Source organism: Olea europaea, unplaced genomic scaffold (assembly GCF_002742605.1).
Source record: "Olea europaea var. sylvestris unplaced genomic scaffold, O_europaea_v1 scaffold526, whole genome shotgun sequence".
Classification (NCBI taxonomy): Eukaryota; Viridiplantae; Streptophyta; class Magnoliopsida; order Lamiales; family Oleaceae; genus Olea; species Olea europaea.
In genome coordinates, this window is record NW_019263579.1 from 301724 (window position 1) to 324732 (window position 23009).

General features: G+C 34.6%; 1 pseudogene; it reads right to left on the reverse strand.

Moving 5' to 3' along the window:
- Nucleotides 1-3301: 3301 nt before the first annotated feature.
- On the reverse strand, nt 3302-13774 carry LOC111388732 (annotated as a pseudogene).
- Nucleotides 13775-23009: the final 9235 nt, after the last annotated feature.

The following is a 23009-nucleotide window of genomic DNA, read 5'->3' on the forward strand; positions in this document are numbered from 1 at the left end:
GTTTTGTACTGTGGAGTAGCTCTATAACCCTATTTAAAAAATAATCTACTATTCTTTACTATAAACATTTTCTGTACGAAACACAAATAGTTTCATCTGTCAATATCATATAAATATAACCAACAAACGCAAAATTATATACATAAAAAGAAAACAAAATGTTCTTTCGTGCAGTAGCCACAGTCATCGGAAGTAGACCGTTGTGAAGGCAACTCTTTCTTTGACAATGAAAGCGATTGGTTCCACCTCCAATTATAACAAGAATGTATGCACCAAGACTTTGAGGATCATTCAGGTCATGAGTATGAATCTGCTCATATGTCATCATACATTGGTAAAATTAGTATTTCGAGATAAAGTACGTAGAAAACAATGTGAAGAAATGCAATAACGTTCACCTTGTGTGCAAAAACAATCCTATCACAATATATAATATCACTCAATTGATTCATGCAATCTATCGTAATCTGAATTCATCCATATTTTTCAAACAAGCAACTTCCACAAAAATATATTTGAATTGCATGTGATCCGAAAATTATGAAGAATGAATCGCGACGGTGGTGGCATCGTTATACAAATAAAAACGTGAATCACAAAAATATACCCACATATGGACAAATCAGTCACATGTAAGATGTTCAGATGGAAAAAATCTAACCACATACGGACAAATCAATCAAAAATCATGAGATCATAGCATTTCAAATATGTTCATGCAAAACACTTGTGCAATGTTAGAATGAACCTAAATTTGACTTGTGGAACTGAGCGAAGGGAAAGACTGACCTGTCGTTCTCGACAGTTCATCTGTCAACTATTTCATCTGTCGAGAATTATTGAGGCTAACTGTCGATTAGGTGCAATGACATTTCTCTACATTAGTGAACTGTCGACAAATTAACTATCGGGAAATCTACTTTTCACCTCTAAGCAAGTAGGTATTATTGAAAATTACTTCACTCCATATTCGAGCATAACAAAACATTAAAACTACAGGTATGCTGTCAACTGTCTAACAAGAGTTCAACCCAAATACAAGTACCTCCCACAACAAAAGAATTCCAAGTGATAGTAATGTTATTTCCATATCATACAAGTACCAAAAACATTGAAACAAAAGATATGTCAAGTGTCAATCCAGATTTTCACTCAACATTGAAACATCCAAAATACTTGAAAATGGACTTTGAAAGCAAATGAAGAGGATAAATATTAAACTAGAACCCTAGATAATTTTGTTCATCAACATTAGTGTTGTTACGTGTAACATGTAACGTGTGCATAAATGCATCACTAATAGAAGATGTATACAAAAGAGAAAATTAAAATTTATGTTATGAAATTGTAGAAAGTAGGGGAAAAACATTTCTAACCATAACACAGCCAAAGATTATTCAAAATGTCCAAAAAAATTACAGGATATTAAAAGGATTTTTACCTCTTTCAAATCCAAGCCCCAGCTCTTATTTTAAACCCGCAAAAGCTCCATTTTTTCTCATCTCATAAACCCTTTACAGATGAAAATATTACAAAAGTTGAGTTAAAAAAAAAAAAATTTCTCTCTTGGATTGAAGCCCGTAATGAGAGAAATGAGGGAGAGAGTGAGAGAGTTAGAGTTGTTTGAATGAGGGTTGTTTGAATGAGAGAAATAAAATTCATCTCTTTTTTTCCAACTTTTCATCCTTGACATTGGCAAGATTTTTGTACAATTTCTTCCATTGGGTCAATCTCATTTAATTAGGACATGTATGGAATTTAAAATTATTTTCAGGGGCAAATATGTCTTAAATTGACATTCTTATAATGTTTAAAAAAAAAAGTGACATTTTTGTAAATATCTTGGGAAAAATTTACCTCTGCAATTTCCTCTAAAATAAATTATCATTTGAAATGTTTCACTGTCCAGTGGAACAACAGAAATAAAAGAATTATCGATGGGGCATTTCGAGTGGAAAGAAATTGACTCGGTAAAGTCAGGATACCATTTGGCACGGTTATTGAGAAACTCGACCTCCCAAACATGCTCAAATCCTCTGAAATGGTGGACTTCCCTTTAATAGGGTAGAATATTGCTATATGTACATCAATATGATAATTTATAATGTCATATCACTCTATCATTGAACAGTTTAAAATACAGTTAGTATTTAATCTTTTCCCTCCAGCTCATCTCCTGGCACTGCATCTTTGGCATAGTAGGTTAGTTCAATAGCATGAATGCTGTGTAATTGCTGGCTGGTAAGAAAGAAAGCCTATTTGAAATGATCCCATCCAGAAACAGTAAGTATTTTTCACAAATCCACTTAACTTTTTGACAGAGAGTACAAAGGCAGCAAGATTAATATGTATTTCAATTTTCAAACCACAAGATTCAACTTCTGTTGCTGGTACAGTAAACGAAAAATGGCAGCCTCTGTAGGGGAAAATGCTGAAAATGAGTGTTGATGTTGCTGCAAAGGGACATGACTTCAATGGTATTGGAATTTGTTGTAACAGAAATAGAGAAATAATAGCTGCCTTCTCCAAATCCGATCATGGGAAAATCTCGCAAATCATATAGGCAAATGTGCAGCAATTTTAGGAGGGATCAGATTCGCTATTGAACATGATGTTGCCTTGAATCATGTTGTAATGTAGTGGCCGCAGTGCAAGACCTAACTTTCATGTGCCAGAAGGTATGATCCTAAGCTACATTAGTAGTTCGTTGGACCTCTTGTCCAGATCTCCGTGTCAATTTAATCCAACGTGATGCAAATGGCGCCACACATGGCCTAGCAAAACAGTTTCCACAATACCATTTGCAAATATAAGCGTCCTAATTGTATTGTGGAAACTCTTGCTGTTGATATTGAATGAGCTCGTTTCTTTGCTTCAACAACGGAGAAAAAAATTGGTGAAACTGAGCTGAAAAAGTAATATTATTAAGATTTGAAATTCTACTATAAGCCTTGTTACGAGCTCGAGCCCTTATATGATGCAACAATAAATAGAAAATCAAGCTTGACGGACAAGGTCTGATCTGATGGTGAAGAATCTGAAATAAGGGTCAATGTTACTTGTGATGATAAAGTTTTTGTTAAATCCAAATGCACATGATTTCGTGTTATCCTGGCCCTCAGGTTCCAAAATGAATAGATCTTGATGACTGAGAGACCGTCACCTCCATTACAGATCCAAATAGAAAGCAACTAGCAAGTTTATGCAACGAAATTTGCCTTTAGTCTCCACATATAATGTTTACATATTATAAAACGATTAAATAAGGTAGAGATTTCACAACACAATCCAAGTCCTAGGGGTTGAGAGAACAGAGGCAGCAGCCTTTTGTTACTTTGGGACTGAGTAGGCCCTAACAACACAAGCGTGGTCTCGTACAAAAGGCTCGAGAGTAACCTGCTCGGTGGGTTTGAACTGTTCTGCTTGCAACTTTTGCACTTCCTGGGCAAATACAGCCTCTGCAGGAACTGTCGAATCTATGCAGTTTGCCTAAGAAGATGGAAAAGAAAAATATTTTCAGATAACAAAACATTCAATATTTTTATAAAGACATGTTTAGTCTACTTTTAATACTACAGAATGGCTTAAAGAATAAATGAGCCCTACAGATCTATCACGGGCTAATAGAAAATATTGTTCGTTTAATATTAATAAATTAATCAAATAATCAAAATTGGACAAGTGACACTAATCAATGCACTGACCTGGGGAGCGGATGCAACATGAGGAATATTATATAAAACTCAATTACTTAGGAAAAATGAAGTTAAGTTTTTCGCTAATTAAAACAATGAAAGGTAAAAGGAACCAGGCAATTGCAACTGAAAATGGCCATGATCATCCTTAAACTACAAGCTATATGCAGACTAGCAATCAATAACACACACCTTAATTGATATCATAAAATGGCCTCTGGCTTTCAAGAGGTACGAGGCATTAAGTTCTAAAATTCTTGCCTGCAAAGGAGAGAGGAGAACAAATCAAGAACATATTCCACAAGCTCATCCAAGAATAACAAGATCACTATCCCCTTAGCACCCCCAATATCTTAAGTTGTATTATCTCATCTCATATGAACGAGAAGCTTAAACTTGGTCGTGTACACGTAAACAAACGCAAAGGAAGGATAAGCTTAAACTGAAAATTTTCAGTATTTTCTTTCAAAAGATCACAAGCTACACGAAATGCAAACTTGATCGGGCTGAGCAACATCAGAAAATATCACGTCCACCATGCCAACAAGCATTCTGTACTTTGATGGGTGTCGTGCATCTTCAATGATGGGAATAAAATTAGTCCGCTTCTCCACCATGTTCACCAAATCCCTACCACTTCTGTGAGAGAAATTCCACTGCATACACCACTCCATTCTGCCAATAATGAAAATTACAAACAAAATATAATAAGCACCACTTCATGGAATTTATGAAAACTTGATATAGGCCATACAAGGACAATTACTTACAGGGCCAACAAGATCAGATACGTGAAAAACAGTTGTTCCTGAAGCAGCTTCAAGATAAAGGACACGAGCACTAGGTTTCTTATCCAATAAACAGATCACAAAATGTGTAGGAATTGGTTCAAATTATTAACCAAAAAGTGAAAAATGAAAAGGTGTGTAAAAGTGAAAAATGAAAAGATGTGACTACGTGTCAACTTCGACCAATTATTCGGACTTGATCCAATCGTCAAATCACAAAAGTAAATAGGCCAATTTATTCTACTTGTCGAGTAGATCGTCGTGGTATATTTAGAATCTCGAAACCAATTCCGGATGAATAAGAAATTGCGGACCAAAGTTGGAAGAAATGAAGTGTTGCAACTTTTCGAAAGGTGCAGGTTTTGGCCAATTGTGTTGCAACTTTTTTTTGAAATGATGCATGTTTTGGTCCACACTACTTCATTTGCACCCTTTCTACATCTATAAATAGAACCCTATAGACATGGTTTTGGATACACCAATTGCATTGCGCATTCATTCTCCTCTTGCAATTCTCTCATTTCTAATTCCATAGCATTTCATACATTTCCTTTGTAGAGGGGAAATTCTGTCAAAAATTCGTCGGTTTCTTGTGGTTTGAAGTGCTGCTACCATAAGTTGTGAATCCATTGTATCTTGGGAGACAAGTGTCATTTACCGTGAGCGCCGTAGCAGGTCAATGTGTCTTAAGGAAAGAGATAACGTCTCGTCTTGGATTATTCTCTATTTCTACTCCTTCTTAATCCTTGTTTTGCATAATCTTTATACCAAAACTCTGTCCAAATTTCCATTCATATAAATTGTGTTTTGATCAAGCTCTTGCGTGTTAAAACTGGTCAAACAAATATATCAAAAACTAACCCTTACATAGCCCTTTTTATAAGTCGTCTCCAACAATCTTAAGACAAATTTTGTGTCTTTGTGGTTGGTTGTGAACAAACATTACTTTGTTGAATAGTACTTTGTGTACTATTCCTCCACCGATATTATCAACATTTTGTTGAATTTCTGTTTGTGTAACAGAAATGACTATCATCGGGATTTCGTCAAGTCAAAATGGTTCCAATAATGTGGTACCACCCGTGGCCATACCGTTGCATAATACTACTATCCCACATGGGGAAAAGTCGAAAAAATTTGCAAGAGTAGATTTCAAGAGGTGGCAACAAAAGATATTGTTTTATCTCACCACTCTTAATTTGGCTAAATTTCTAAAGGAAATTGCACCGGCTGTACAAGAAGGGGAAAATAATCGTGAATTGATTATTGCTTTGGATGCATGGAAACACTCGGACTTCCTATGCAAGAACTATATCCTAAACGCATTGGATAATACACTATATGGGGTGTACAGTTCAAAGGAATCAGTCAAGGAACTATGGGATTCTTTGGAGACAAAGTACAAGACCGAGGATGCCGGAACAAAGAAGTTCATTGTTGGCAAATTTTTGGACTACAAGATGGTGGATTCCAAAATCGTAATTAACCAAGTGCAAGAGATTCAAGTCTTATTGCACGACATCTACACCGAGAAAATGGAATTGAGTTAATCATTCCAAGTGGCTACCATTATTGAAAAATTCCCTCCTATATGGAGAGATTTCAAAAATTACCTCAAGCACAAATACAAAGAAATGAATTTGGAAGGATTAATTGTGCGTTTGAGGATTGAAGAGGACAATTGAAAAACCGAAAGAAGGCCGGTTGATCAAGATGGTGCAAATTTTGTTGAAATGGAACCAAAGGCAACAAACAAGAAATGAAAGGCTCCTAATTATGCACTGCGAAGAGACAATTCCAAGAAGGCTAAGAAGTTCAAAGGAAATTGTTACAACTGTGGCAAGGCTGGACATCGTTCAAGTGAATGTCGAAAGCTAAAGAAGAATGCTCAAGCTCACATGGTTGGAAATAACACTCTATCCGATGGATTGCAAAAAATGAGTTTATCTGCAGTAGTGTCCGAATGCAACATGATTGGAAATACTAGAGAATGGTGGATTGACACCGGCACTACCCGCCATGTGTGTGCGGACAAGGGGATGTTCTCCATCTATCAAAAAATTGAATGGGAAACAACTATACATGGGAAATTCTGCAAGTTCTAAAGTTGAAGGACAAGGTAAAGTCACTTTGAAGATGACATCCGGGAAAGAACTCGTCCTCAACAATGTCCTACATGTGCCGAATATAAGAAAGAATTTAGTGTCCAGGTCTCTACTTAGCAAGAATGGTTTTAAACTTGTATTTGTATCCGATAAATTTGTATTGTCTAAGAATGAGATGTATGTAGGAAAATGATACATGTGTGATGGAATGTTCAAGTTGAACGTTCTTACAATTGTACCGAAGCAAGTCGTTATGAATAAAACTATAAATTTCGTTTACTTGCTTGAGCATTCATGTTTGTGGCATAGTCGATTAGGACATGTGAATTACAAATCGTTCCGCAAATTAATGAATCAAAGTTTAGTTCTGGCGCATAAAATCAATCATAATCATAAATGTGAATTATATGTTGAAGCAAAATTGGCTAAATCACCGTTCCATTCAATACAAAAGAATACAACCCCTCTTGAATTGATCCATAGCGATATATGCGATCTAAAATTTGTACAAACTCGAGGTGAAAATAAATACTTTGTGACATTTATTGATGATTGTACAAAGTTTTGCTATGTCTTTCTTTTGAGAAGTAAAGACGAAGTCTTAGATACATTCAAAACCTATAAGGCTGAAGTTGACACACAACTTGAAAAACAAATAAAAATATTCGTAGTGATAGAGGAGGCGAATATGGGACACCGTTTGAAGACTTTTGTTCTAAACATGGAATTGTTCATCGAACAACGGCACCTTACTCTCCTCAATCAAATGGTGTTGCAGAACGCAAAAATCGAACACTTAAAGAAATGATGAATGCCATGTTAATAAGTTCAGGTTTACCTAGGGATGACAAATGGGCTAAGCGGCTCGTCGGCTAGGCCGCTCGGCTCGTTAAAACTCAGCTCGTGGGCGGCTCGGGCTCGTCATTTCTCGGGCTCGTCAAATGACGAGCCCTAGCCGAGCAGGGGGCTCGATCCCACGAGCCGCTCATGGCTTTGTGCCCACGAGCCGAGCTCGTGGGGTCGTCCAAAAATATGAAAATTTTTAAAAAAATGTGCAAAAAAAAAAATATGAGCTCGCGAGCGGCTCGTGGGCTTGGCTCGGCCCCGAGCAACGAGCTCGTGGGTTAAAGGGTCGAGCCTGCTCGGCTCAACCCATTGCCATCACTAAGTTTACCACAGAACATGTGGGGAAAGGCTATTTTAACAGCAAATACTCTTCTTAATAAAATACCTCTTAAGAAAATGGAAGAGACACCATATGAACTATGGAAAGGTCATCCTCCATCCTACCAATACTTGAAAGTGTGGGGGTATTTGGCTAAGGTTGAGGTACCTAAGTCTAAACAAGTGAAAATCGATCCTAAAACGATAGATTGCATATTTATTGGATACGCCAATAATAGTAGCACATATCGATTTCTTGTACACAAATTCGAAATACAAGACGTACACGAAGGGACCATAATTGAATCAAGGAATGCGACATTCTTTGAAAATATTTTTCCTTGCAAAGATAAGAAAAATATGAGTTCTAACAAGAAAACATATAAAACTACCAATGGAACTTCAAATGAGGAAAAATCAAGGCGTAGTAAAAGGGCTAGGACTTCCAAGACATTTGACCCTGATTTTCTAACATATATGGTAGAAGATGATCCAAAGACTTTCGATGAAACAATGTCTACACCGGAAGCACCGCATTGGAAAGAAACTATCAATAATGAGATAGATTCAATAATACAAAATCATACATGGGAGTTGGTTGATTTACCTCCCGATAACAAGCCTTTAGAATGCAAATGGATATTCAAAAAGAAATTGAAAACTGAGGATCCATTGATAAATATAAGGCTAGATTGGTTGCTAAAGGAAATAGGAAAAAAGAAGGACTTGATTTCTTTGATACCTACTCACCCGTGACTAAAAGCACGTCCATAAAGTTGTTAATTGCAATTGCAACAATATAAAATCTTGAGATTCATCAAATGGATATAAAAACAGCATTCCTAAACGGTGAGTTAGAAGAGGAGATTTACATGGAGCAACCTGAAGGATTCGTTTCTCCTAACCAAAAACACAAAGTGTATAAACTTGTTAAGTCCTTGTATGGATTAAAACAGGCTCCTAAACAATGGCACCAAAAGTTTGACAAAATAATGTTGTCAAATGGATTCAAGATCAACGAATGTGACAAATGTGTATATATTAAATATATACCGTATGCCTATGTAATTGTATGTCTATATGTGGACGATATGTTAATAAAGGGCAATAGTCACGAAATGTTGCTTAACACCAAAAAGATGCTAACAAAGTATTTCGATATGAAAGATATGGGTGTGGCTGATGTAATCCTAAGTATTAAAATCTCTAGAACGCAGGATGAAATTGTACTTTTACAATCTCGCTACATAGAAAAAGTACTTAAGAAGTTTAACGTGTTTGAGGAAAGTCCTGAGAGAACTCCTCTTGATCCGAGTATGCACTTAGTCAAGAATACGAGAGAAAGCATATCACAACTAAGGTATTCACAAGTAATTGGCAGTCTTATGTATATTACAAACTGCACTCGACCGGATATTGCTTTTGCGATGAATAAACTTAGTAGATTTACAAGTAATCCAAACCGTGATCATTGGAAGGCTTTGACGAGGGTTCTAAGGTACTTGAAGTATATCTTAACCTATGAATTACACTTCACAAAATATCCTGCGGTACTAGAAGGATATTGTAATGTGAATTGGATATCTGATATGAAGGATTCCAAGTCCACTAGTGGTTATGTATTCACTATTGGTAGAGCTGCTGTATCATGGAAATCAACAAAGCAAACGTGCATAGCTCGATCAACGATGAAATCTGAGTTTATTGCTTTGGACAAAGCTGGAGAAGAAGCAGAATGGCTTCGAAATTTCTTAGAAGATGTTCCATGTTGGCCTAAGCCAGTACCTGCGATAAGTATACATTGTGATAGTCAATCAGCAATTGGAACGGCTCGAAGTAGCATGTATAATGGTAAGTCTAGACATATTCGTCGTAGACACAACACCATTAAGCAATTGATCTCAAATGACGTTATCTCCATAGATTATGTGAAATCAAAGGAGAATATTGTAAATCCACTTACGAAAAATTTGCCTAGAGATCAAGTGCATTGCCTATCGAGAGGAATGGGATTAAAGCCTACTACGTAAGAGTTTTTACAATATTAACCTTACCTTGTTGACTGGAGATCCCAAGATCTTGATTCAAAGAAACAACTAAGTTGTGAAAATTCCATGAAACACTTAGGAAATTAGAATTCCTAACTCATTCCTATGATACTAAAGTGCTTTCTGCAATGTGAATAGAGGCTAAGATTATCTTTTAATGATTCCTATATCTTGATTAAGTCAAGTGGAATAGGACAGAATACTCTTAATAGGAGGTCGCCTATGTAAGTGTGAAGTGGGGCCGCTTCGATAAGAATTATTTAAAGTTTGAATTCTCTAAACACTTATGAAACCAAGAAGGGTTCAGGGCCAAAATGAACCAAGTCATGAGAACTAAGTACAGAATAGGGAAGATATTTGTATGAGTATTGTTGTCTTAACTTACACCAAAGGCTGAGAGGCTCAAGACCTATGGTTTACCAATTAGCCGAGTAAGTCCGATAGTATTTCACTAAGGGAGGTTCAAGGCCAGAAGCCACCATCCCTAATGCAGTATTTTTTCGCACCCTCTCTACATTGTATCATATCATCGCATTTGCATATGTGTAACCGAATTTCCATTCATGTGGGGGATTATAGGAATTGGTTCAAATTATTAACCAAAAATTAGAAAATGAAAAGGTGTGTAAAAGTGGAAAATGAAAAGGTGTGACTACGTGTCAATTTTAACCAAATATTCAGATTTGATCCGATGGTCAAATTATAAAAATAAATAGACCAATTTATTCTACTCGTCGAGTAGATCGTCGTGGCATATTTGAAATATCGAAACCAATTTTGGATGAATGAGAAATTGCGGACCAAAGTTGGAAGAAATGAAGTGTTGCAACTTTTTGAAAGGTGCAGGTTTTGGCCAAGTGTTTCAACTTTTTTTTGAAATGATGCATGTTTTGGTCTACACTACTTCATTTGCACCTTTTCTATATCTATAAATAGAACTCTATGGACATGATTTTGGGTACACCAATTGCATTGAGCATTCATTCTCCTCTTGCAATTCTCTCCTTTCTAATTCCATAGCATTTCATATAGAGTCCGTTTGGTTCACATTTTTTAGATGAAAATGCATTTTAAACATCATATCGCGGGTCCCCCATTAGAGTGTAGAAGTCAAAAATTGTGTGCTGATGTGACGAAAAAAATGCATTTTTGGCTCCAAAAATGAGTACCAAACAAGGGCATATTTTTTTTGTAGAGGGAAAATTCTGCCAAAAGATCGTCGGTTTCTTGTGGTTTGAAGTGCTGCTACCACAAGTTGTAAATCCATTGTATCTTAGGAGACAAACGTCATTTAGCGTGAGCACCGTAGTGGGGCAATTTGTCTTAAGGAAAAAGATAACGTCTCGCCTTGGATTATTCTCTATTTCTACTCCTTCTTAATCTTTGTTTTGCGTAATCTTTATACCAAAACTCTGTCCAAATTTTCATTCATATAAATTGTGTTTTGATCACGCTCTTGCGGGTTAAAATTGGTCAAACAAATATATCAAAAGCCAACCCTTACATAACCCTTTTTATAAGTCGTCTCCAACAAAATGAATTGCACAGAAAATATTATTGGGTATACAAAATGCATCAACATTAATAATAAAAAATGCATCTTATCAAACCTAGTATTGGAATAGTATGGCTCACAAACTTGCAATCCAATTGTCATCTACTCTACCAAGAATGGCAGCCGCCAATTTGGAGCAAAAAGGATTTCATACTCTGTATTTAACCTTCGTTCCGTCTTCATTTTGACCATTACAATAAAATACACATATCAACAACAAACAACTAAAAAAGCTAAACTCATGAAAAATAATCACTCTTTGAATAGGGAGGTGGATAGCAGGCTGCACCGAGTCAAAACCATGTAAATGAAGCCGCCTTATTCGGCACCTAGAGCATGTTTGGCTATGCTTAAAAAAAAGTAAACTATTTGCATAACATATTTACTTTTTTCTCACATTGAAATAACACAAGTTACAATTTTGACTAATAAATGCATGCTTATTTTAAAACTAATTCATTTATTTATTATCAAGTAAACTTATGCCCAGTCAAACATGCTCAAGAGAAAGACATTTCTGTGATTTCACAATTCAATAGACAATAGGGGTAGAACAGTTTGTATTAAAATGCAGTCATTAGCCAGAGATATTGATTTCTCAGACGTTTAGAAATAACAATATGCTTCAAATAAAAGCAATAACCTATTATAACATATTTTCTAAAAACCATATGCAAATATTCAATTAAAATCACATCTTCAGTGATCAAACTGATAAAACCACATCAGAAAGTTGTTGGGAATCTACTTAACATGCGCGGCAAAGAATAAAACAATTTTCGATTCCCAGCAAAATTCATCTTTGTGTTTAGCTAAAAATTGTGATAAAAATCATACATTTTTCTAGATCTACAAATCCCTTTGCTTTTTCTTTATTCCAATGATTTTGATTCGCCACCGACAACTGTCCAATTGTCCAGCCTCCAACGGTGATTCTCAAAGAGAACAAGGTTGTAGGATTAGGGTTTTCTTCCTGTGCTAGCAAAAATAATGAATTCTCTACCAAATTGTAAACCCTAATCACTTCTTTATATAAGTCCAAACGGGCTTGGCCTGACCCGATCCAATATTTAATTAACCCATTTAATTAAATCTAGTCCATAAATTAATTAATTCAGGTCTATAAATAAGCAACTCAATTAATTAATTTACTCAATGCTTGTTAAATTAATTAATTGACAAATCATAATTTTCCATTTCTCTTTTGTGTGCGACCTATCAGGTTCCCGATCACGATGCCTAACGACGTGAAATATTATTTTGATCTAATCAAAATTGATAAATTAAAACACCCTTTTAATTTATCACCAATTCACACTCGCCGTCTCAGATTGACATCTAGCAATGTGTCGGGGCAATACATGTGACGAAAAATGTCACGTGGTATGACAAAATCAAACTCGTTTGTTTACCGTGAAACTATAATCCATTCGTTAGTATGATCCGATCAATTACGAGATATGGAAGTGTGTCAATATCGATTATCGATCATATCTTTCACTCCACTATTAAGTCAATATAAGTTTAAAACTCCTTTTCGACTTACGAGTACACCTTGATCAAGAATTTCGTTATCGATTTAATTGAATAAAATGCAAATCATAATCTCTTACTATCTAAGAGTGACGAATCATCTGTTGGTCATTTACAACCTTCATACGATTCTTGATATACTCGAATGATGCCGTATTAACGGCCTTGACAGAGCAACATCCAACACCATCAAAGTATGACTGTTCTCATATAAGATATTGTGACGACCTCAAATCAAAGGACCATCCCACTACCGATCGTTAGAGATTAACCACTGACACTCAGATAGTTATCCATGTGGAATATTTAGGTGCGTCTCCAGTGTTTTGTTCTGTAACAAAACATCCACGTGTTCATTCAAGTGTCATCACACTCTAACTTGTAAGATCAGCTACTTGCTTAACAAGTAAGAAATGCCACACGTGATGGTCTATCCGTAATAACGATATCCGTATCTCATTATTATTTACGACCACAGACGATTTAAGATTCAACCACATGTACTTTGTATCTCACAATCACAACTCCTTGTGATTAACAAATTACGAAGATTTGAATCTATGGACTCTATTATTTAATTTAATTGTCTATTAATTAAATAATAGATCTGTCATTAAATCGCATTAATTATTTATTAAAAGTATTTATGTCCAAAATTGATTGGAATTAGGCATAACACTTACAAAAGTATAGTAAAACAAATAAAAGTAGACAATAATAAGAAGTCATATAATCAAGTTCAAACCTGAACAAAGACTCTTTTCTCGTTGTAAACAGCTTCACCAGGAACCATATTCTTGGTGCAAAGCGCATCGTCTTTTTCCTTAGCAATAAAAACGCCCTTATGTCTATATGGCTCCACTATAACCTGGCTCCCTCCCCTCATCCCTCCTCCTCTTCTACCTCTTCCACCAAAACCACCCCTGCCACCTCTCTCGCCTCCATCTCCCTTGCCTACCCTAAAACCCCCACCGCCACCATGCCTTGCAAAAGTAAAATTAATAAAAAAAGTCGAACACACAATTTCTCATATATAAATAACACATGAATGTAAATATATACACCTATGGTTGGGGTTCTTACAACCACGGCTACAGAATGAGTTTGTGTTCTTGTGTGTGTACAGACTAGGGTTTTTTTTTTTTTAGGCTTATGGGAGGTGAGTCGAAGGGGGAATATATATAAAGGAATTATGTTTAGGGTTTATAGAAGTGAGAGTAAAATAATTTGCAAACGTAGCCTTAGAATTTAAGTTATTTAACACTTCGCCCATGAGTATCAGAAAATTATCCTGAGACACCCCTTTATTTTGACAACTTGCTAAGAATAGTTCAAATGTTGTTGTAACTTTGTAGAAAGTAGAACCCTCTACATTAATATATTTGGACCCACCCTTAAGTATTATAATTTGGAGGGTTTTAATATGAAAATTGTGATTTTGACTTCATAGCGATGCATTTGTTCAATATTTCATTTCCCTTAAAACTCCTCCAACGACTCTAAGCTACTTCAAAATATATTTATCACACTTTTTACCCTTTTATAAATTATTTCTAATCTACATTATCTCATCTTGGTCCTAAAAATTCTGTTATTGTGCCTCCTATGAAGTCTAATCACCTTGTAGCTATGACGAATAGCGCTCACAATGAACTTTGCTAAATGAAGAAGGATTTACTCAAAAACGTCCTGCCAAATAATTGGATAAGCCAACATATCGAACACCCTTGCTACATGGAAGAACTACACAGCACCCATCGCATTAGTAGAAGTTCGAAATACCATTTTTTTTGTCTTGTGGTACTCATGGAAACATCATTGGTGAGTAAAATCATTATTGGTGGTGCTCAAAGAGAAAATTGTTTTATTTCTTTAACAAACTTTATCAAGAAACAACATTTTGACTTCTCAAACAATTGGTTGAATAAATTTAAATCCCTTTGTGGAATCAAATCCTTTAAAAGTTTCGAGAAAAAAGTGAGATTGTTGACAATCAAGCAATTTGTGCAACATACTTTATCAATATGAGAGTATGGACATCTATAGTATATACAAAATGTAGGAATTGGTTCAAATAATTAACAAAAAATTGGAAAATGAAAAGGTGTGACTATGTGTCAACTTCGACCAAATATTCAGACTTGATCCGATGGTTAAATTACAAAAGTAAATAAACCAACTTATTCTACTCGTCGAGTAGATCGTCGTGGTATATTTGGAATCTCGAAGCCAATTTCGGATGAATGAGAAATTGTGGACCAAAGTTGAAAGAAATGAAGTGTTGCAACTTTTCGAAATGATATTGCACCCTTTCTACATATATAAATAGAATACTATGGACATGGTTTTGGGAACACCAATTGCATTGAGCATTCATTCTCTTGCAATTCTTTTTTCTAATTCCATAGCATTTTCATATATTTCCTTGGTAGAGAGGGAATTCCGTTCGAGTTCGCAGGTCGAAGTCATTTGGAGTGCTCCTATGGCTTGACGTAGTCGCTGTATCTTGGGAGATGATTGTCAAAAAACCGTTAGCACCGATGCGAGACAAATTCATCTTAAGGACCAAGTGTCAAACACTTGCCTCGACCAAAAATTCATCACTTGCATCTTTTTTCCTGCAATTTTCTGATTTCTTTTGATTATATTTTGATTTCAGGAAATGATTAACATTGTTTACATGTTTATGTTGCAAGATTCGATCAAAAGAATAATTTACTTTTATTCAAGAATCGAAAGGAATGAATCTATATCCATACATTCAGATTCGGTAACTTTTATATTTTGCTTCTCAAATCCTACTTCGGTAAGTCGAAATTACGTTTCGATTTCACGCAAATAACCCGTATGCTTTTGTGAATATAATATGCACGTAATCGGTGTAAATTTCCCCAACACAAAATGTGCTTGTTTTTAAGATTACAAGATATTTCCAATTTTTTTTCAATTTAAAATGCATACAAGTTTAAATCTTCGATTGATTAATTAGAGTTTTGAATATGGACAAATATACATGCAGATAAATCTTTGGCAACAAAATAGCTCGAAGGTTGCAAGCAGAAAAATAAAGAATAATTGTGGTCACGAAATCTCCTTGCGGATAATTGGGAAATATTAGAATTTTCATCGTTTCGAGCATGTTCATGGGACAATCTTGGCTATCATGAGGGCAGGGATGGGGCTAGAATTATAGAATTGTGGAGGCAAATTTTTATAACTAAAGTCGTGGAAGCAAGATCTTGAAGAACAAAAATGTTAATTGAAAGGCAAAATCGATAAGGAATTTTTTGAAAATCTTGTGAAAAATCTTGAATATGATATTTAATGTGGGGCAACTGACTCCATTGCCCTCGTACTAAATCCGCCACTGCATGAAGGTAAGCAAAAAGATTCGATGACCCAAATTCTTATTGTACAATAGCACCAAGAATCTGATCTTCACAAAGCAAATCGAAAGATTTTTGCTTATCCTTGACAGTTGCATTGTTCATGTACCACTTACTGAAATGCATTGTCACATCCAATTTAGGAACACTACGGTGCACTATGTAATACCTATAAACCAATTTGACATCAAAGCTATAACCGTGCAATGTTGGAATAATTCACAACTTCAGTCCATATTCTCATCATTGCTTTAATCGTATGCTACTCAAACATTTGGAATTCAACGTACCTGATCTTGAAAAGTTAAGATATTTTAAAAGCCATTCTTATGCCTGCTGCAGCACGAATGTTAAGCACAAGACTTTCACTAATTGTTCTCCAGGAAAATTAGGTACAGTATCAGTACTTGATTAATATCTTAAAATTAACTTAAACTACTATTACCGTATTAATTATGTTCAAAACCTTAACACCCACAACAAAAACCAAAATTAGAAGGGGGAATCCTTGAATTAGAAAACTCTCGAGAAATATTCCCGACTCCGACTTCGACTCCAATATTCTTGTAGAGAGAAAATCTTACCCACCAATTTAATGCTATTGCATCTTTGTAGTTTTAACAAAAGTTTCCCATTTGGACGATTGGGTGATTTTGGGGCGAATTTTGAGCAAAAATCTTTTCTTGCTCTGTAAAAGCTTGAATTTGACAAATTTTTGCGGATATTTGGTCGATTTTTATCTATGGTCAAAGTAGGTAAATGAATATCATGAATCAAAGTCATCAAAGAGAAAATCTGGGAGTATAGAACTATAGAAGGAAATTCAAACTTGAAGAACTACACTCGTGAACTTGAAGGTAATTTTGAATAACCTTTATTTTTGAGGTTGAACTTTGAATTTTAGTAGTTTTTTCGTTCATTTATATTTGAAACAGGTTTGGGCAAGATTATGATGAGTTTGAGTATTGATGGATAAAAAAAATTGTCATTAAATTTTAGATTAGCTCCAGAATTAAATGGTGCTCTCTTTCCCTTTGATTTTCTATAAAATGTCTCAATTGGAATTTACATTTAAAGACATGATGTCGTATGGCTTTTACATAAATTATGGAAGCATCCTTACGAAGTTTATTGGCCAATTTGGCAAATTTGAACAACATCCAATTATGCAAATATGAAAAAAGAGTAAATAGTAAATACTTATGAAAAATGGGCATCAAATAGGGGCTAAATTACTTTGAACAAACTAAATAGTAAATACTCATGAAAAATGGGAGAAAATTCATTGAGCTAAAGAGTCAAGTCATAAATCCAAGGAGACAAAATTTCTCAATCACCAAAAAAGAAAAATAAAAATGTTTTGACTTTCCTTTTAATCATGAAATGGACAAAACTTCCTTAACATTTGTAATTTTCTATTTGTGAATATACTGTACTCATTTAAGAATATTTCTATTGATGCATGATGTTCTATTCTGTTCCTTAATAAGGAAGTGGTTCGACGTTTTTTCTCTTCCCCACAATTTCCCTAATCTCTGTCCAGTAATTTTCAACCTCTCCTCCACCTCCAATGGCTGCTTCAGCTTTTTCCCTTATTTTTCTTATTATTTACAATTTCATTGAGCTAGGATGGCCTTCTTCTGGTGCTTTTCTTCTATTCCATTGCTTAGCCTCCTGTCTCTCTTTCTTACCACCACCCTTTCGCACCCTCTCGGCCACAGCCCGCAACCACCAGCCTCCGCTTTCGAAAGCCATCCACCACCGCAGTCGATGTCCCCATTTTTCGTGAGGCCTTTACTTTTCGAAATGGTGAGACATGTGGATCAAAGTAAATAGTAAATACTTTTTAATAGGCATTCTCTAAGTTTTTACCGTTCATGCAATAAAATTACAAGTAGAGGGTAAAGTTTTGGAGTACTACTTAGGGTGCATTTGATTGCAAGTATGAAATTTGCATGGAAAGAAAATAAATCTTAGGTAATTCAATTGTCTAAAATTTATTTGTATGAAAATTGTCAATTAAATGTATTTGATTGATTTAATTTTTAACATAGAAAATATTATACTTGTCCATTTTTTATTGGTCGGTTAATGAGAGAGAGTGGATAAATAAGAAAGAGAAAGAGAAAGTGAATTCCATGGAAAATAAAATCATACTCTTCCTAAAGAAAATATTTTTCTTGATTTTGAGGAAAATTTGGTCACGTGACCAAAAGTGAGAATATTTTTCATGGAAAAAATGGCAATCAAACGGCACAAAAGTAGAATTTTGGGTGGAAAATATAGACAATCAAACGCACTCTTATTTATTTTGTTTGAGAATTATTGGAATTCATGTGTTAATATTTGTTCAATTTGATAGGATTTTCCCGAGTGATTTAAGATGTATGTAGTGGAGAGTAGAGGAGGATGTTAAGGCACATGGCCTGTGATTTTGATTATCCTAAAGAGGCTTGGTCGGTTTCACCCTTGATCAGATTCGGCATTTTGCACAATTGGAATTAACTCTAGTGCTAACTTTGATAATTTTTCTTATGGGTTTGTTACTGTTATTTTAGAATTGTTTTATTGTTAAGGTGGGTTGTATACATCAATTGTCAAAGTTTTCGATAGCACTTATAATTGTGGAAAGTCCCTTCCATTTCAGTCGCTTTTATTATTGGTTACTTCTTAAAAAAATTATGTCATGTTTTTTGAGTGACAAATATATGTTGTGATTGGTGTTCTATCACTTTTTTTGAATTTTTGTCACTTTTTTGGGTGTTTGTCACATTTTTAAGATTTTTATCGTATTTTTGAGTGGCAAACATGGGTTTTGGTTGTTGTTTTTTTGTCACTTTTTCGAAATTTTTATCACTTTTTTTATTGTTTGTTAATTTTTTAAAATTTCTGTCTCGTTTTTTAGAAACAAACATAGGTTTTAATTGGTATTTTGTCACTTTTTTTAGTGTTTGTTATTATTATTATATTATTTTTTTGAGTGTCACTTTCCTTTCCTTTTTGTAGGATTGAGATTTAATAGTCCTTCAAAAGTGTTGATTTAAAGGAAAGGTCACGTTATATTCTCCGCACAAGATAATAACGGAATTAAATAAAAATTTAGTCATTTTATTGATTTGATTTTAATGTTTTAATTGATATTTTATCACTTTTTGAGCATTTGTCAGTTTTGAGTTTGTGCCGCTTTTTTAATTTTTTCTTTTCTTGTGTCACTTTTTTTAATTTTTGTCATTTTCTTAATATTGTCACTTTTTGCTTATTTGTTACTTTTTTATTTTGTGTCACTTTTTTTTTTTTTTAAATGTGTAACCTTTTTATTTTGTGTCACTTTTTTCAAATTCATCACTTTTTTTTTATAATTTTCTGTTACTTTTTTGAATTTTTGTCATTTTTTTAGCATTTGTCACTTTTTTTTAAATTTTTATTATTATTTTTTTTTTTTGTATTTGTCACTTTTTCAATCGCCTTTTTGACTTTTTTTATTGACCAACATCACTTTTTAATAAAAGTGACATTGTATATCATTTTTTAATAAAAAAGTAACACTAAATTTTTAAAATGAGGCATGACTTTTATAATAAAAAAAAAAAAAAAAAAAGTAACATTGTGTCACTTTTTTAGTTTTACGGAAGATTTTTTTACTTTCAAAAATTTTTTCAAATGCTTTTTAATAGACCCTTAATTTTAAAAGTATTTTTGTAAGTTGTCCTTATTTTCTTTCAGGCCCGGTCAGTAGCCTTGGGCCTCTAGATGTATGGAGCCTAAAAACTAAGTAAAAGCAATAATCCATTTTCTTTTTCTTTTAAAAAATTTTGGGAAAGATAGTATAGGAAATTTGTGGAATTTTCTTGCGGTGAGTATTTCCTTGAAGATGTAGTAGTAGTGCAAATAAAATAGAAGGCTATCTAGACTAGGACTAGGCTAAAGTCAATCCTAGCCGTTCAAATCGGCCAATTCAACCCAAATAAATCAATTTGGATTGGTTTCTAAGTTCAATTGGGTTGGGTTGAATTGAAAAATTAAATTTGAAATTGGTTTGGGTTGGGTCTCGGGTTATGGATTAAAACCCAATCCAATGAAGTAAAAGATTTAATACCTAGAATGGAAAAATCTAAATAGATATAATAGTGGAGACAAGAAGAATCTAGAATGTATTATATGTTCCATGTTAACCGTCATTTCCTTGAAGATGTAGTAGTAGTGCAAATAAAATAGAAGGCTATCTAGACTAGGACTAGGCTAAAGTCAATCCTAGCCGTTCAAATCGGCCAATTCAACCCAAATAAATCAATTTGGATTGATTTCTAAGTTCAATTGGATTGGGTTGAATTGAAAAATTAAATTTGAAATTGGTTTGGGTTGGGTTGGGTCTCGAGTTATGGATTAAAACCCAATCCAATAAAGTAAAAGATTTAATAGAATGGAAAAATCTAAATAGATATAATAGTGGAGACGAGAAGAATCTAGAATGTATTATATGTTCCATGTTGACTGTCAACAAACTCGCCGAAAAATAGAATGGACTAAGACAAAGCAAAGAAAAATTATGTAAGTCAACAAAGCCGGTAATAGGATCAGGAGTTGGAAGACAAGTGGGTCTTGCAGAGCCTCCAGCTCTTCGCCACACCAACCATCAAATACGAGATTTGGCTCCTTCTCAAAGATTTGATGGAATGGCCTACCCCACCCAAGAGCACTTATGTTACAAACGTCCTCTTTTTTTATATAAGTTGATAGGTATGAATACTATGGGCTTGTCTGGGAGAAATTAAAAGCAAAAAAGTGACCATTGGCAGTAATTTTCCTACTGTTGCAGCCCACAACTTTTGACCGCTTGTGTGTGAGGTTGGACCCGTAGCTTGGACCAACGGCTCTATTTTGGTTGAAAATTTGGTGAAAAGGCACAGCCAGACAAGGGCCTATGTATAGATGCAGAATAATTTGACGATAAACTAAAGATTAAGGGCGTTATAATAAAATTAATAAATTTCAAAGAAATTATAAAACGAAAATACTCCCTAGTTTCAAATTTATTTATAAATTAATTTTCAGAAAGAATTTCTTATATAGATTAAAAGTAACGGAGATTTTCAAGTGATATTAAACTTTAAAAATTATTCAAATTTAACAAAAAATAATTGGTCTAACTTGAAATGGGCCCAAACCGACCAATCCAACCCGAATCAATCAAAGCTTAATCGATTTGGATTGTATAAACTAATAATTGAATTGGGTTGGGTTGGGTTGATTTTTTAGATCAAACCGACAATGTTAGGTTGGGTTAAAGTTGATAAAAAAAACCAACCAAATCTAGCCCATGCTGACCCTAATCTCCATACTCAACAATGATCCTTTTTTTTTTTCAAATTATTCATGGTCAATTTTGTTCCTCGTATTTGATTGATACTTTTGAATTTACTTTTTAAATATAAAATATTTTGAATAATAAATGGTAGCCATCATCGTCATACCTTACTAATTAGCCTTTTGTGTTCTATTTCTTGAATGCGAGAATTAATTCTTAGACAAATTAAATAGTAAGTATCATTGAAATAACAATCCTCATTCACTTGTCTAGGGCAAATGTGGCCCTGGATTTTTTGGGGGGCACATGCAAAAACCTCTTTAATTACTTTCACTACGGACAGGTCCATGCGGATGATCAAATCGCTCAGAGTTATTCTTTACTAGTGGTCCAATGCCTCTAATTTAATTTGGGAAAATTTAATGTGTGGGAGATTAAGTATCACTCATTTCAAAACTAAAATACAAAGTTTAAAACTTCAAAAATAAGATATTAATTAAATTTTATTTGTGAAATAATTAATTAAAAACATATTTTATAAATTAAATATATTAACGTCACAATTCTATATAATTTGAACACAGTTATCATAATAATTGGTCATAAATTATTTTTCGATTACAAATCAAAAATTTTATAGATCATAATTTATTTCACGGTCATAGATCAAAATTTTCATAGTTCACAAATTGCTCATCGATCACAAATCAAAAAAATTAGAGGTCCCAATTTATTTATCGATCACAAATTACAAATTTTATATATCACAATTTATTACACAGTAAAAAATTATCGAGTTATTAAGAAAATTTTAGGTCACATATTATTTATTGGTCCCAATCACCCAAATAGTTTGTGACCACCGCCAATACTATTGCCTCCATTCGCACCTCCGTCAACTCTGTCGCCCGACAACACCATCGTCGTAGCATGCTTCTAGCGCCATAGGCACTACAACAAACTACCATTTATCAACTTCAAAACCAACCCCACCCCACGACCAACAAACTACTATTTTCAACTACAAAACCACCGCCAGTGTTAATGTCAACACCAACACCAACACCACCACCACCACTATCATCGTCACCGCCACCCGCACCACTACCACCATCTTACCATCAACGTCACGGCTAGCAGAAGCAACAGCACCACCTCCTGTACCAAAGATCACAACCACCATCTCCATTACACTATACCCACCAAAAAAATTCCCAAACCCGCTGCTGCCACCATCATTGCATCACTGTTACCACCTTATCAAATCCATAGCAGACTGCAGTCCACAATCACAACGTCGCTACAAGTCGTGCGATCGCTGCTGCAGCCTGCACGCTTGTAGCAACGCTTACTGTGTGCAGCGAGGCACTGCTGCGCCGTGCGACGATCACAAGGTACCGCTGCAAGAGGACCAGATCGGTGTAGCGATT